Raw genomic sequence first — 8260 nt, 5'->3', positions numbered from 1 at the left:
TTTCACTTGTAGCCATGCTGAAGTCCATTCGAATATTGCTCGCTGAATCATGATATTGTGATGGTGATCACAAGGTCTGTAAACTGCTAATGTCCATCTATGGATTAAAGCAAGCATCTCGGAGTTGGAAAACTCATTTCAATGATGTAATCAAATCGTTTGATTTCATCAAGAATGAAGAGGAACCATGTATTTATAAGAAAGTTAGTGGGAGGGCTATTGTATTTCTCATATTGTACGTGGATGATATCCTTCTTGTTGGGAATGATATTCCTATGCTAACTAAGGTCAAGGTATGATTGTCTAAGAAATTTTCAATGAAAGACCTTAGGAAAGCATCCTATTTTTTGGAAATTAAGGTTTATAGAGATAGATCTAAGAGGATGCTTGTCCTATCACAGAATATGTACATAAAGAAAGTGTTGAAGAGGTTCGGCATGGAAACCTCTAAAAGGCGAATTATTACCCCTTAGGCATGGGATAAATCTCTCCAAGAAGATGTGCCCCAACACATCTGAAGAGATTCAGCGAATGAGTAAGATCCCTTATGCTTCGGCTATAGGGAGCCTCATATATACCATGCTATGTACACGACTTGATATAGCACATGCTGTAAGTGTCACGAGCATATATCAGTCAAATCCAGGCCACGAGCACTGGATAGCTGTGACGAACAGTCTTAAGTACTTGAGAAGAACTGAGGACATGTTCTTGATTTTTAGGAGAAGATCAGAGTTAAAGGTAGAAGGATACACACATATTGATGATAGAAAGTCTACATTAGAATATATGCAATGGTGGTTCGGTAATTTGGAAGAGTTCCAAACAACTATCATTACAGATTACCTTGGAAACTAAATATATCGCAGCCTCTAAGGGTGTAGTGGAAACCTTCTGGATCAAGAATTTTATTGCAGAATTAGGTGTAATGTCATCAGATGCCATAACACTATACTGCGATAACAATGGCACTATAGCATTTGCTAAGGAGCCAAGGTCTCACCAGAAGTCTAAGCACATAGAGTGGCGGTTTAACCTGATACGCGACTACCTCGAAAAGAAATAAGTAAAGGTACAGAGAGTAGACCCTACAGAAAATGTGGTGGACCCATTCACTAAGAAGCTAAGTTAGCAAAAAATTGAAGCGCATCTTAAGAAGATGGGGCTTAGATTTATGGCTGATTGGCTTTAGTGCAAGTGGGAGATTGTTAGAAGTATGCCCTAGAAGCCAATTTGGCTGACGCATTATTTTGTTCTGGGACATAAATTTATACTTGACCTAATAATGAATTTATTAGGATGGGCATTCTTTTCATTCATGTTCTTATGTGTCCATGAATCGTCCAAGGAATTAATAAGATGATGACGCATATTCTCAAGAGTTTAGAATTTGAGGCATATGTCATTGGTGATTAATTCCTGAATTGCTCCTAATCAATGGATCCATCATGAGGGACGATGATCGATCCGCTGAGATTAGTGCACAAATCACCTAGTCGGATGGATGAGTCTTGAGTCCACAGTGTAGGGACACTAGAGTGATTGTGCAAGTGCTTGTTAGAGAACAAGGGTACTGAGCATGACCAAAGCAAGTAGTCACTTGGATGTCTATCCACTCATCAGTGACTTACTTAATGCTGCAGTTGTATGACTGGTCCTTTGATCTGCGATGCCTCGGCTATTCACAGTGAGGTTACTGTAGTTTGACGAGCATATAAATATGGACCCTATCCATTTGGATCCTTGTGGTGCAGATTGACTGCAGTAGGTTCATTGTAGGAGTAGGGGTACATCTAGATGGAATCTATCAACCTTGATAGATTAGGAGGGATCTTATGTGATTTATGAGACTGAGTTCGTAAATCCTTGGCCAAGGTAGTTTTTGAAAAAAGAGTTTTCCAATCTCGAACTGGAGTCGAATAAATTTTACATATGACAGATGATGGGGTTTGACGAGTTATCCATAACCTCCATCCTGTCGGGATCCACGATAGAGGAACTGTATCATACGCTAACTGCACCTAGAGGTTCTTCTATTCCATTCTGCTGGGTTGCCACTATATGCTGCTACGTGTCACTGGTGGATTGTGAGACTCAGAAGCATTCACTTGATGATCAGTGAACCCGAATGAGAAGAGTTGGAATTGTTCCAACCCATTGAAAGAAGTTTCAATTATATTGTGGTACGGATCACAATATATCTCACTACTAGACAGAATAGAATCTATGGGGTCACACACAATAGAGGATCTGATTGATCAAATGGTTGGATTGTGATTTCGAATCATAATAGTTTGTAATTGTCAATTTGATTGATAATTAATTTAACCCACTAAAAGTTAGTGCGTTGAAGAAGGAATTAATTATAATTGGATTGCAATTTAATTGAATCAATTGGACTTAATTAATTAGGCTCAATCTTATATGATAAGGTTCAAGAGTCCTACTTGGAGTAGTACACCTAGAGTTCTAATTTGATTAGGAATTCAAATTATTAGAGTCCTTCTTGGGGTAGGATTCCTAAAGTCCTAATTGGATTAGGACTAAAATTGTATGAGTCCTAATTGGATTAGAACTCCTAGAGTTCTAATTAATTATTGGTCTAATAGATGAAGATGACTCCTAATTAGATAAGAATTGAAGAGTTCAATTGAGTCATGATCCAATTGGGTCCTAATTAGATTAGGACTAATATAGATAAGGATTGGATTCACCTAATCCTCCTTAGAGGAGGATTTCAGCATCCAATCAAAGGAGGCCCCACGCCCCACTTGATTTGATCAAGTGGGGCGTGCTCCCGGGATCCACGTCTCGGGTGTCCGGGACGCGAGACCCGGCTAGGGCATGGCTCCTCCTAATTTTAAGGAGGAGGCCATGCCTAGGGCTGTTAGATGTATGCCCTAGAAGCCAATTTTGGCTGACACATTATTAATTATGGGACATAATTTGTATTTGACTTTATTATTATTGAATAAATAAAAGGCATCTTTTTCATTCATATTGTTTATGTGTCTATGAATCGTCCAAGAATTAATAAGATGATGATGCATATTCTTAAGAGTTAAGAATTTGAGCCATGCATCATTGGTGATTAATTTCTAAATGCTCCTGATCGATGGATCATCACGAGGGCGGTGATCGATCCGATGAGATCAGTGCACACATTACTTTCCTTATGGATGGACGAGACTCGAGTCCACAGTGTGGCGACACTGAAGTAATAGTGCAGGTGCTTGTTAAGAACAAGGGTACTGAGCGTGACCAATACAAGCAGTCACTTGGATGTCATCCACTCGTCAGTGACTTGCTTGATGTTGCAGTAGTGTAACTGGTCCTTTGACCTGCGGTACTTCGGCCACTCACAGTGAGGTTATTGTAGTTTGACTGCACACATACATGGTCTGTAGCCATATGGGTCCATGCAGTGTAGATTGGCTGCAGTAGGGTCCCTGTAGGAGTAGGGTATGCACCTATAAGGAATCTATCGACCTTGATAGATAAGGAGAGATCCTATGTGATTTATAAGACTGAGTTCGTAAGACCTCGGCCGGGGCAGATTGCACAGTAGAGAAAGAGTTCTCCGCTCTCGAACATTAAGTCGAATAAATCTTGACATATGACAGACGATGGGGTTTGACGAGTTGTCCATGACCTCCGTCCTGTAGGGATCCATGATAGAAGGACTGTATCACATAATAACTGCACCTAGAGGTTCACCATTCTATTCTGCTGGGTAGCTACTACATGCTGCTAGGTGTCACTGGTGGATGGTGGGACTCATAGGGATTGTCTCGATGATCGATAAATCCTAATGAGTTGAGTTGGAATCGTTCCAACCCTTTGAAAGAAGTTTTCAATAATATTGGGATAGAGATCGCAATATATCTCACTACCAGTCAGAATAGAACCTATGGGGTCACACACACTAGAAGTATTGACCGATCCGATGGTTGAAAAGTGATTATGAATCACGAGTAATCAATTCGATTGATAATAAGTTGAAGAAGGAATGGAAATTGATTAATTGGACTAAAAACACGAATCCTACTTGGAGTAGGATTCCTAGAGTCCTAATTAGATTAGGACTGGGAGTCCTACTTGGATTAGGATTCCCACAATCCTACTTAGAATAGAATTTTGAATTCAATATGAATTCCTACTTAGAATAGGATTCCTAGAAGTTCTAATTGGATTAGGACTTCGGATTCAAATAAGAGTCCTAATTAGATTAGGACTAAAATTAAATATGTCCTAATTTGGATTAGGGTTTCTTAAGTCACAGTTAATTATTAATCTAATAAATCAATAAGACTCCTAATTGGATTAGGATTGAAGAGTTCAATTGAGTCAAAATTGATTTAAGTTCTAATTGGATTAGGACTTACCTAGATTGGATCCAAATTGGTTCACCCTTGGGCTAAGCCTAATTGGATTAGGGCTTGACCACATTAGGGCATTCCAAACCCTACTTAATGTGGATTAGGGTTTGCCAAGAGGGAGGGGCGCAAGCCCCTCCCCTTTTGCTTCCTTGGTGCGGCATGAAGAGAGGGGGCCGGCGCCCCCTCTTAGGAAACTAGTCTAGGGCTCCTAAATTGTAGGAGCCCTAGATGGCTATAAAAGGAGGAGGCAAGGGCCGGCGCCCTAAGAGAATTGAATCCTCTCCCTTCCAAGCCGTGGCCTCCCTCTCCTCCTCCTTGGTTCAGCCGCAAGCAAAGGGAAGAAAAGAAGAAGCCATTGGCGGCCTCCTCCTCCTCTCTTCCTCCTTCCAACGCAGGGAAAAGGAAGTAGGCTGCAAGGGCTTTGATTCATCTTCAAGTTTCATCCTTCTTCTTCCTGCTCCCAAGCACAATCAAGGGTTGATTAAAAGGAAGGAAATCAGCCATCAAAAGAAGTCTTTGCAAGGGAGCTAGCACCCCGGAAAGACAAGAGAGCTTTGATCGGATCTCTGCTTCGTGTGGATACCCGTAGAGGCCGGACGTGTGAACGGCTTCATACGAACCTTCATCCTAAAACCACGAACTCCAGTTTGCGGTGATCATCTACCCGCACAAGGTGAAGATCTGATCTTCTAATTAGATTAAAAGTTTTTAATCCTTATCTATCTACGAACGGTTTTTGAAACACGTTCATGCGATGAACGTCGATCCCGCTTATGCCGATTCCGCTGCCATCTGATTTGGTTTTGAAATATCAGCGGCATGGGCGGGCTCTAACAGTGGTATCAGAGCCTAGGCATCGTAGATTAAGGTAAAGATTAATTATTAATAGGCTTATTAGATCTGAAAATTGAATGATCATGCATGCTGAAAATTTTCTGCATGCAGATTTTTTCTAGGGTGCTGATTTTTGCATGCTGATTTTTATGTGATAAAAAGATGATTCTAATTGCATTGTTAATGGGATTATAAAGTTTAGAATCATAATTAGCATGATCAGCAACCTATGTCATAAGATAATCAATTAGTTTTCAGATCTGAAAATTATAATTGCTGCATGTGGTGATGATCATAGGATTCAAACCCTTTTGGTATCAAATGTAATGACCTGCGATGTGATCTGTAATGTCATGTAATTTTTCAGATGCTTGCATGCATCTTATTTAATATTTTGAGAGGCCTGCGTGCCTCCTAAAAGGGAGATGTAATTTATTTTTATTTTTATTTTATATCTGGTTGTATTTCTGTGATGTGATGTACGTCAACGATCAAGTCGAAGATGATGCATGAGATGAGCAGGGGTCTAAGCGGTTGATGGCGATTGGATCAAGAGTTGGTCAAGGATCGAATCAAGGAGGCTTGGAACAAATTCAAGAGTTGAAGACCACTTGATCGATTGACGTGCATATGCTTGTAATACGACCTAACTAGAATCCATGATCATCACCTATTTAAAGTTTAGCTTTAATTATTGCTGCGATTATAACTGCCTGCAATGTGCCGTTTGTATGTGATGTGAATGAGAGTCGGGTAGATAGGTTTACATGTGATGTAGCAAACCCAATTGAGACCTAAATTAAAACCTCCTCAATCAAGTCGAGAGTGAACCAACATGAACGAGTCATATTAGATTAATTGATCTAATTGGTGTCTAGGAAAGCATGTGAAAGGTGGTTACTTAATTAGGACCTTACTCTCTGAGTAAGGGGAGCCTCCCACCTGCTTACCTGGCCAATTGTTCGATTACCTCTTATGAAGAGCTCAAGTTGCAAACACTAAGACCTGATTAACCAATATTAAGTCAATAGGTCTTCCACTGTAGTAGAGCTGCTAAGGTCTTTCTGATGTTGATTTGTCTCGGCTGGACACAGTGGGCAAGTTGCATCGGAGGACTGGACCTCTCTATAGACATGAGATGTTGTAGGGTAAAGGTGGGGTTGGGCACCAATAACTGTTAGGTGAGGACCCAATGACGACTTTATTCCTACGGTTATACGGTGGGTCTGACTTAACTAAGAAATGGGACCAATAACTGTTAGGTGAGGTTTTCATGGCTTAGAGACCAAGTAGCACTGCAACATGCTTAAGAAGCATTGTACAAGAGTTGTACATTCATCAATTTATGTGTCATCAATAACTGTTAGGTGAGGTGGCATGTAAATCGGTGGAACCGCAGTACCCACTAGAAACCCTAGTCGTGTAGGATTTCCGTTTTCCTACCAGGGGAGTGTGAGAAATTCGAGAAAATAGTGGGAGTTACATTTGTTCTAAAAGACCTTAGAATAGATTAGGATCAAGTACAAAAGTCTAACTAGAATCTTTACTCTCTGCAGATCATAATGTCAGCCTCAAACCCTTTGACCCGTATTCTTGAGACCAACCGATTGACCGGTACCAATTACAGAGACTGGCTTAGGAATCTCAAAATCGTTTTGAGTTGCAAGAAAATAGGCTATGTGCTCGACAATGACATCCCTGCATTACCAGCACGTCCGACCGCTGATCAGCGTATGACGCATGAGAAGTGGACAAACGATGACACTAGGGTCAAGTGCTATATCATGGCATCCATGTCCAATGAACTACAATGCCAGCATGAAAATATGAAGACTGCTAGGGACATACTGGCACACCTGCAAGAGTTGTATGGTGAGCAGTCCGTCCATGATCACGGTCTGACTATAATCAAGGACCTAGAGGAGCTTGAGAAGCTCGGTATGAACATGCACAAGGAATTGCTAGTTGATCTGATCCTTCAATTCCTTCCTGATTCATTTGGTCAGTTTATAGTAAACTACCACATGAATAAGATTGAATGCACTAAGACTGAACTGATAAATATGTTGGTAACTGCTGAGGGAGCCTTGAAAGGTTCAAGGGGCAATGTCCTTGCTGCTGAGTTGACTTCTGGTTCCAAGAGAAAGTCTGCTTGGAAGAAAAAGAAGCCTGCGAAGAAGCAGAAGAAAGACAAGAAGCCAAAGAAGGAAGTTCAAAAGAAAAAGGCCAATGACAAAGGAAAATGTTTCCACTGCAATGTCGACGGCCACTGGAAGAGGAACTGTCCTTCATACCTCGAGAGCCTGAAGAACAAGAAAGGTGACACATCTTCAGAAGGTATAGACTTGCTCATAATTGAAACTAATCTAACGATTTCTTCAAGTTCTAGTTGGGTTATAGATTCTGGTTCTAGTGCTCATCTATGCACTACCATGCAGGGTCTAAAGGAAAGTAGAAGGCTGGCGGAAGGTGCAGTAACCCTTCGGGTAGGCAACGGGGCAAAAGTTGCTGCTGTGGCTGTGGGCACCTACCATCTGCGACTACCGTCTGGTTTTAGTTTATTACTTAGAGACTGCTATTTTGTACCTGCTGCTAGCAGAAATTTGATTTATGTTTCATGTCTAGCACAGAAAGGTCATATTTTTATATTTGACAAAGACTGCTGTTCTATTTATTTCAGAAATAAAATAGTCGCACGTGGCTTTATGATTGACAGTCTCTATCATTTGCATATGGATGTATCTGTAAATGTGTCTGAGCAAGAAGTGAGTGCCAAAGGATCCAAAAGATCCAGGGATGAGATAAACCAAAAATATTTGTGGCACCTCAGGCTTGGCCATATTGGAGAGGACAGAATGAACAAAATGGATAAAAATGGGCTTCTCGGCTCATTGACTTTCGAGTCATATCCAGTTTGTGAGTCCTGTCTTCAAGAAAAAATGGCCAGATTGCCCTTTGTAGGACATGGGGAGGGGACCACTGAAATACTTACCCTGGTACATACAGATGTATGTGGCCCATTCGATGTGCTAGCCAGGGGACGTTAT

Source organism: Phoenix dactylifera, chromosome 14 (assembly GCF_051530095.1).
Source record: "Phoenix dactylifera cultivar Ajwa chromosome 14, Ajwa_hap1_PhDact_Kaust_v1.1, whole genome shotgun sequence".
In the NCBI taxonomy this organism is placed as follows: Eukaryota; Viridiplantae; Streptophyta; class Magnoliopsida; order Arecales; family Arecaceae; genus Phoenix; species Phoenix dactylifera.
The sequence above is the reverse complement of the archived record's forward strand: the minus strand, read 5'-3'. Positions refer to the sequence as shown.